Source organism: Thalassophryne amazonica, chromosome 5 (assembly GCF_902500255.1).
Source record: "Thalassophryne amazonica chromosome 5, fThaAma1.1, whole genome shotgun sequence".
NCBI classification, from domain to species: Eukaryota; Metazoa; Chordata; class Actinopteri; order Batrachoidiformes; family Batrachoididae; genus Thalassophryne; species Thalassophryne amazonica.
In genome coordinates, this window is record NC_047107.1 from 103,157,674 (window position 1) to 103,166,866 (window position 9,193).

The following is a 9,193-nucleotide window of genomic DNA, read 5'->3' on the forward strand; positions in this document are numbered from 1 at the left end:
TACCACTGTCGCGTATGTGCTTGCTCAGGGACTGGTAAGATTGGACATATTGATTGGGCAGCTTTGTTGTGATTTGGTGCTATATAAATAAAATAAATTGAACTGGATAATCTGAGTGCACGTGTGTCAGGAACATGACTACGCAAGGTTTATCTGAATATTGTGGCATATGTTGTTTGCCTTGTGGTTGCTCCAGTTTTTGTTCACTACAGTGGATACAGCACAGATCCACATTTGGATTTGGCACAGGTTTTATGCCGGATGCCCTTCCTGATGAAACTCCAGTTGTACCTGGAGAAACACACGCCCTGGTCTTAAGAGGTCTCCCATCCAAGTACTAACCAAGACCCACAATCTCTCAGATCTGACAGGATCAGGCTTCCACAAAGCAGACTGGCTGCTGAATATTACAGCATATAAATAGCAGAAAAACTCACCGCGTGACTAAGAATCACCAAGTAAAACAGTACACCATTCATACTGAATAGGAAAATCTTCTCTTTTTTGTCCACGTCAAAGACAAATCTATCTGCTTCATTTGTGACTAAGCTGTGGCTTGAAACATCACCACAAATTATCCAAAATTCACAGAACATTACTTGTTTAAAAGCCATGTGGCATGCCAGGAAATTGCGTTGGTTGAAGTTGGAGCTGAAGGTTAATGGACAAAAACCGAGGCTTCTCTTCATCTGAGTCATCTTTTGGTTAAATGACTGTACTGCTAATGGCTTTTGTGCAGACCTGCTTCCAGTGATTTCACACCAAAGGATGTTCTCAGTATTTTACCATGGAAGAGGAAGACCTGAGGATATTCACAGCGAGTTCAAAGAGTTTATGATGAATCAACTGCCAATATATGGTTTGGTATAAATGAAAAACTGCTTCTTCCCACATAATTCATAATAATAATTCATAATTTTTATTGCATCAGCAAGATGTATACAGAAATGTATATAAAGACAATAAATAACACATCATAACAATATATATTGCCCTAAAAACAATATTAAAAACCATTTTAAAACCTGTTGGTGTATGTGTAATAATACAATAATTATAATAATACAATAATTTACATTTTCAAAACCATGCATAATTTTATAAATCTCGATTAGGTCACCTCTACTACGTCGGTCTTCTAAGGTAGTTAAACCTAATTCTAAAAGTCTCTCTTCATAAGACGTGCTGCAATTCTGGAAACAACTTTGTGGCCCTTCTCTGCACTTTTTCGAAAATATTTTTATCCTTCTCAGTGTATGGTGCCCAAACCTGAACACACTATTCAAGATGGGGATGAACAAAGGTCTTATACAAAAAAAAATTACTCTGTCAATAAATGAGAATGCCCTTTTTATTATGCCTAGAAGGCTATTTGCTTTGGATGTTGACACAGCAACATGCCTAGAAAAGGACAGGTCATGTGAAATCAAGACTCCAAGATCTTTTTCCTCTTTTTTCTCAGTCTCTAAATCTTTTTTATTCTTAACATAATCAAAACATGGGTTTTTCTTTCCCATGTGAATAACTCTACATTTGCATTTATTAAAATCAAGTAACCACTCCTCAGACCAAGCAATAAGATTATTTAAGTCTTTTTGGAGATCCTCCCCCACAGTCTTTAGCAGTGGTGGGCACAGATAACCAAAAAATTAACTTTGATAATAGATAATCAGATAACTGATAAACCACCCAAAAATGTACTGAAGTTACAGATAACCGATAAATTCCCGTATTGTCTCCGGTATAGTTGCAACTACTAACAAGCTGATTTTGAGTTTTAACACCAGGATTGCTTTTGGAAGCATCAAAAGCGACAGCAGACCCAAACAATGAATCAGCACTTTTGTCTTTCAGTGTCCTGCCCCCTGCTGGAAGTTCCAGTTTACTACATGGCTTCCAGCACAGACGCAACTGAGAGAAGCCAGAAAGCTCAACTCTACTCGATCACAGCACTGCCATCAGGCCGAGGTCTTGGAAAATAAAGCAGTGCTGACTTATGGTTTGGTGTATAAATAAAATGAATACTGATAGAATAACTCCATTAATGTCAAATCTGTCATTTGTGCAAAGTTAAGATATAACATATATCTTTTAATGTTGAATAATGCAGTAATTCTGAAGTTTTGTAACAAACAGACAGATGGCATTCTGGGTAAAATGTGCCTCTGCTACACTGATTGGTTGATTAATTCTATGTAGACTAACACAATGTGAGGTGTGTCGTGTGTTGGTGTTTACAGATAAATGTGCTTTTGTAAAATATGCCATTTTTTATTTGCAAAAAAAAAAAAAAAGAGCCACTTTCAGAAAAAAAAAAAAAAAAAGCCAAGTTGTAATTAGATAACCATCTGATATAACCGGTGTCAAAATAAATAGAACACTGCCAACTACTGGTGCCAGTGCGAGTTTTGGCCCCTTTTCAGCTGATTTTTAATTTGTGTGAGAATTTTTTGGATCGCACAGAGTTTCAGGTTAATGGTGCGTCCTGCATCGTTTAGTATACATGGAGTAACAAGCTGCGTTTAACATCTCACGACCACCTCTTGCACTGTGTCTGTGCAAACACCACAGACCTGTCTTGTAATGTTTTTTGTTTTGCTTTTAAACTTTGATGTCTCCCATCGAGAGTTTTTGTAAATTAAGTTTGAAGAAAAAAAAAAAACCCTTCTGTTTACATTTTGCTTCTGGAAACATGAGTCCGAAGTGTGGTTTTTGAACATACAATGTGTGTGAGAACATAAATCTGGCGCTCTGAACTTTTACACCATGTGGTGCTGTGGTACAGTGTCTGCCCAGCTTCACTCTGAATACTGCCATGAGAACTACTAGCCAGTAGATGGCAGTAGAGACCTTGAAAACTTGCCAAAACAAAATTCCAGATAATCTATGTTGCTACTTGCTATGTTTACGATCTGTGGAATTTAATAAAAGCAAACACAAAAACAATGTCTATAAACCCAGAGAATATATTCAAGAGAGTTTTAGGCACTAGAGTTTAATGCTGTTGTCCTGATCAGAGTGTATCAAATGCATTCTCCTGTCGTGAACATACTGAGATTACCCTATCACCCATAATGCACCTGGACAAAGCATGCCCACACTAAAACCTTAAAAATATGCGCATTACTTTAAAACTAAAACATATATCTGCTATTTTCACTTTATAAAACTTCAGAAGTGACGTTAATTTAAATAACTTGCCCGAAATAAGTTTGGTTAAAATTTGAACCATAAGTTAAAAATGTATGCCTCTGGATGACTTGGGTGAAATTAGCCACGTATCAGTAAAAGTTAAAAGAAATGGGATTTTTTTTGGTGACCAGTTCTCCTTTGTCTTCAGAGGACTAGCATGGTTTCTTCTACAAGCAGCTCTCCTCTGTTTGCAGAGGGTAGAACTACACATCTGTTCACCTTTGTTTACCACGTTAACGGTCTAAAAATTATTGGACAAAAATTTATCGGAAGATAATTAGTCCGATAATGGTTTTCACCACTGGTCTTTTGACAGATTCTTTATCATCTCAGGTCTTAAAGAACTTGATCATCTGCCATATGTAAGTGGAAGCCCTACTCCACCTTTTCCCTACAGTCAGCTCAGCTACAAATGAGGGCAACAAGCAGTTTGCATTTTCCACTTGATGGTGTTATTGGACGTGCCCAGCGCATGACGACTTAATTACAGAAGCGTGATAGATGCTATCACACTATCATTGAGCTTTTTGTCCATGCTTGACTGCATGACAGAAACAAAGTTTGATTTCTTTAAGAAAAATGTGTGACAATAGCTAGAGGCAAGATGTCTGGTAAATCACCATCAGAGGTATTATCTGGTTAGACAAACTGGGTTTTTACATTTAAAAATGTTTATTTCTTGCAAAGATTTACAAGATATAAAAGACAAAATGCCAAACACACTTATAAACAAATACACCTGTCTAGGAGCATATTCTGCTGACTTAGTTTATTTTTTATCGAGGAACCAATCAACATACATCCAGAGGTGGGTGCCCTGGCTTCACTCACGAACCTACCATCCTACCATGTGTTGTTTCTACCTCTGAACCTGAAAGAGGGGATTTCACTGATTAGCACCACTATCTATCTGCCTAAAGAGTTGAACTAATTACAATCAGGTGGTTTAATAGGTGGATAGAACAAATATCTGGTGGGACTTTTACTCACTGAAGCTTGGATTACGCACCACTGCATATGTCACAAAGCATTCACTCGGATTGGCATTTGCCTAAAATCGACTTCTTGTCTATTTTGGCCCTGCCCAGTTGGTTGCATAGCAACCACTTGTGCCTTGTCCCTGTAAAATGCCCACACTGATTGAAAATGAATGGCAGCTGGTCGCTTTGCCTCTGTCTCATGTAACTAATGTGCCATTTAAAAGATGTGTTCAGACATTTCACTGCCTCTGTGTAACTGTGCTGGCTGTAAAGGTGAAGCATAAAAACTGGTCCTGTGACTCCACCAACTGTTCCATGGACTGGATGCATTCCTCCATCATGAGTTGGTGTCCATCAGCATTACTAGCATGACTTGGGTGACAACCTTATTTAAAGTGGCATTACAGCACCATTTAAAAACATCATGTGGAAGTCAGATTCTTTGCTCAAGACCAAAAGGAAAAGAAAATCTGATAGCTCTCATGATGTTTCCATGTCATGGAGATATGAGGCAAACATAAATAAATACTGCACATTTGTATCTGAAAGCCGGCATCCAGATGTTTCTGAAATGCTTGTCCTCACAGTGTTTATGGAAAAGTCATACACAAGGGAACCTAGGTTGCTCTCTCACAACTTTATCAATGCTGTTGCCATGGCACCACAAACATAAGGTTTTGCAAAGCAGATTTTCAAGGTGCAGAAGAAGTTTGACCTCCCACCATCTTCTGTTCCATTCCCGACAGCTGGTTGCTGAGTGCATCTGTTTCAAAGTGTGTGTGCGTCGAATGGGGGCATTATGAGAATGTGTGTATTAACCACATCAACAGGAGAACCAGAGCGAGGAGACTGAAATCTGGGAAGTGACCTCAGTCCACCAGAATGTGGGTTTCACTGTTAAACGCCACATGAAAGGGGCTCCTCTGGGTTTTGTGGGAATCCATGATTTTTTTCCCCACTGCAGGAGTTTTCCAGTCATGGGCTTCATGTTAATCGTCAGGTCAATAGTGTTACTGAGTGATATATGATACATGAAAATGGTTACTCTGCTACTGTTCATATTACCTCTACAGACAATTCAATATACACGTAAGAGCTCAATCATTTCTGCAATTATTTCTCACTTGTCTTCACGATTACACTGGTTGATCCATTTCCAGGTAAATCAGCTTATTAAGCCTCAGTCCCACCGAATAATAAGCCATGAATAATGAGCCACGCATGGGTGTGTCAGCGTTTATTCGAAGAATGGTCCACATTTTAAGCCGTCATGTATCCTCTACTAAGACGCCTCTATGTGCCTCTCTATACCTCACATGCCACGTATCAGCCTCTATTGACCCACGAGCGACCTGTCATTTGAGCCCCATCCAGCCTTGAATGGCTCATCTCACCGCATATGATCCATGTAGCACCACGATAACGCAACGTTTGCGCATGTTTAGGCATGGGTTTGGTCCAAACCTCCAGCCCTCCCACACTTGGACCCTTTAAAGTGAGGGATTTCAATTCACAGCATCTATTCAAGATGTTGTAACATTTTTTAACAGCTAATCAGCTAACTGAAAAGTTATCTTTTATGAAGCTAAACCCACGAACCACCCAAAAAATTATCAAAAGCTACAGCTAACCGATAACTTTTATTGTCTCCGGTACACTTGCAACTACTAACAAGCTGATTTTGAGTTTTAACACCATGATCGCTTCTGGTAGCATCAAAGGTGACCACAAACCCAAACAATGAGTCAGCACTTCTGTCTTTGTGCACCCTGCCCACTGCTGGAACCTCCTCTTTACTACATATCTTGCAGGAGTGAAGCAGTTCAGGAGCTCAACTCTACACACACACACACACACACAAAAAAAAAAAAAACAGCATATAGCAGTGTCGCCATGAGGCAGAGGTCTTGGAAAATAAAGCAGTTTTGACTTATGGTTTTGATTTATAAATCAAATTAATCCGGATAGAATAACTCCATTAATTCAATTCTGTCATTTGTACAAAGTTAAAATACAACACGTCTTTTAATTTTAAATAATGCACTAATTTTGAAGTTTTGTAACAAACACAGACAGATGCCAAAGGGCTTATGGGTAAAATGAGCCACAGCTTACACTGATTGGTTGACTCATTCATTATATGTAAAAACCAACACGTTAATGTGAGGTGTGTGTTGCCGTTTACATATAAATGTGCTTTTAGAAAATATGCCATTTCTTATTTGTAAAAAAAAAAAAAAAAAGCCATTTGCAAAAGCCAAAAGTCAAGTTGTGATTAGACAATCGTCTGATATAACCGGGGTCAAAATAAATAGAACACTGCCATCTACTGGTGCCCAGACACTCAGACCCTAACCCATAATCCTTTGCATGCCAGACAGTTACTGTGTTTTAAACAACACAGAGAGAAAACACGACCATGCTTGTAAATGAAGGTTATACAACCAAAATGTACATTTTTATTTCTTTAGCTGCAGCAAGAGGCTGCAAAAACTCTCTGGCATGCAAAGGATTATGAGATATCTCAATACTTAGGGCAAATACTGCCATGAACACTACTGGCCAGGAGATGGCAGTAGACACCCTGAAAACATGCTAAAACAAATAATCCATGTCTGCGTGGAATTTAATAAACACAAACCAAATTTCAGACATCTTATATGTATTACTCTGGAACAAAGAGGACAGACAGTGTTTGACATAAGCAAACCGTGTGAAGCCTGATCAGAGCATCTCAAATGAATTTCTGCTGTCATGAACTTTACGGTACTCATAATGCACTGCGGATACACCATGTCCACACTAAAACATTTAAAATTAGTGCAATATTTTAAAACTAAAACATATATCTGATATTTTCACTTTATAAAACTTCAGACGTGACGTTAATTTAAATAACTTGTCCAAAATTAGTTTGGTTAAAATTTTAACCATAAGTTAAAACTATATGTCTCTGGATGACTTTGGTGATACTGCCAGCTAATTAGTCAAGATAAATTATTTTTTCCTGATCTCATTTTGTTTCAGTTCTCCTCTGATTTTATAGGATACAGCGGTTTCTCCTGAAACCAGCTCTCCTCTGTTTGCGGTGGATAGAAATATACATCTATTAAAAACCATTTAACAGGTAGGCTCTAAAATCTTTCATATCAGACTTCAAAAATGTTTATTAACTGTTAAAACTTTATTCACTAAGTCTGCAATAATATATTAGCGGTCTAAAAATTAACAGACCAAAAGTTATCAGAAGATAATTGATCCGCTGATGGTTTTCGAATCCGATAATGAAAACATTAGCTTCGATAATTAGCAGTTAGCGGATTAGCAGAACTGTGCCCACCACTGCTTCCAGAGTCATTAAATGCAGCAGTTCTGCATGTTCACTCAGCTCTCTATGACCAAAAACAAAAAAAAGAGACACCACAATGAGGTGGCCGCTTTAATTATATACACCCGCAACTGTGTGGATCACCCCCCCCCCAAAAAAAAAACACAACACAACACAAAACACATCCACAGACCAGCTAGAACCGAACCACGGGTTCCTGGACAGTCACCTCTGTGCTTCTCACTGGCTTTATTTCTTCTGTAGCTTAGTCGTTTTGACACCGGTGATCCAACTTTTAACTTTGTTTTCATCCGTTACTCTCTGTAAAATCGTTCTTTTGCGCACTCGCGTTCTACATAAATGCTTGTCTTGAGTGCAAGTCATTCTGTCAGTGCGCACAGAGCGCGCCTCATCTGATCCACTATAACAAGACTTTAAATTTATCATAAACACACTTTTACAGCTGCTTATAAAGAAGGAATGAACATGCCACTGTTTTACCAAGCTATTAGCCTCTACTGGTGGTTGGCTCTCACTGCGGTATTGTATCACTTCCTGTTCTGGAGCACAGCGGTATTTTGCTGTATCTGTTAGCTGTTTAATCTGCGTAGTTAGATTGATCTAGATAACTAGATAACGATTTGTTTTACAGTGTAATCTTCACGTGCCTTAACTAAAGCACTCCCTCTGCTGAATCACCTCTAAATTATTTACACATTATTCACTTTGTGTGTTTTTAGGAATCTGCTAGCTTAGCGCAGCTACTAGCTCTTAGCCGGTTTAGCATGGCGGCTTCTACTGTCTCTCCGGCACTTCTCTGCTCTGGGTGTGAAATGTTTAGTTATTCCTCGGCCTCCTTTAGCAGTAATGGTACTTGTAATAAGTGTAGCTTATTCGTAGCTTTGGAGGCCAGGCTGGGCGAATTGGAGACTCGGCTCCGCACCTTGGAAAATCCTACAGCTAGCCAGGGCCCTGTAGTTGGTGCGGACCAAGGTAGCTTAGCCGCCGTTAGCTGTCCCCCAGCAGATCCCGAGCAGCCGGGAAAGCAGGCCGGCTGGGTGACTGTGAGGAGGAAGCGTAGTCCTAAACATAAGCCCCCTGTACACCACCAACCCGTTCACATCTCTAACCGTTTTTCCCCACTCGGCGACACACCCGCCGAGGATCAAACTCTGGTTATTGGCGACTCTGTTTTGAGAAATGTGAAGTTAACACCAGCAACCATAGTCAATTGTTTCCGGGGACCAGAGCAGGCGACACTGAAGGAAATTTGAAACTGCTGGCTAAGGCTAAGCGTAAATTCAGTAAGATTGTAATTCACGTCGGCAGTAATGACACCCAGTTACACCAATCAGAGGTCACTAAAATTAATACTGAATCGGTGTGTAACTTTGCAAAAACAATGTCGGACTCTGTAGTTTTCTCTGGGCCCCTCCACAATCGGACCAGGAGTGACATGTTTAGCCGCATGTTCTCCTTGAATTGCTGGCTGTCTGAGTGGTGTCCAAAAAATGAGGTGGGCTTCATAGATAATTGGCAAAGCTTCTGGGGAAAACCTGGTCTTGTTAGGAGAGAGGGCATCCATCCCACTTTGGATGGAGCAGCTCTCATTTCTAGAAATTTGGCCAATTTTATTAAACCCTCCAAACCGTGACTACCCAGGGTTGGGACCAGGAAACAGAGTTGTAGTCTT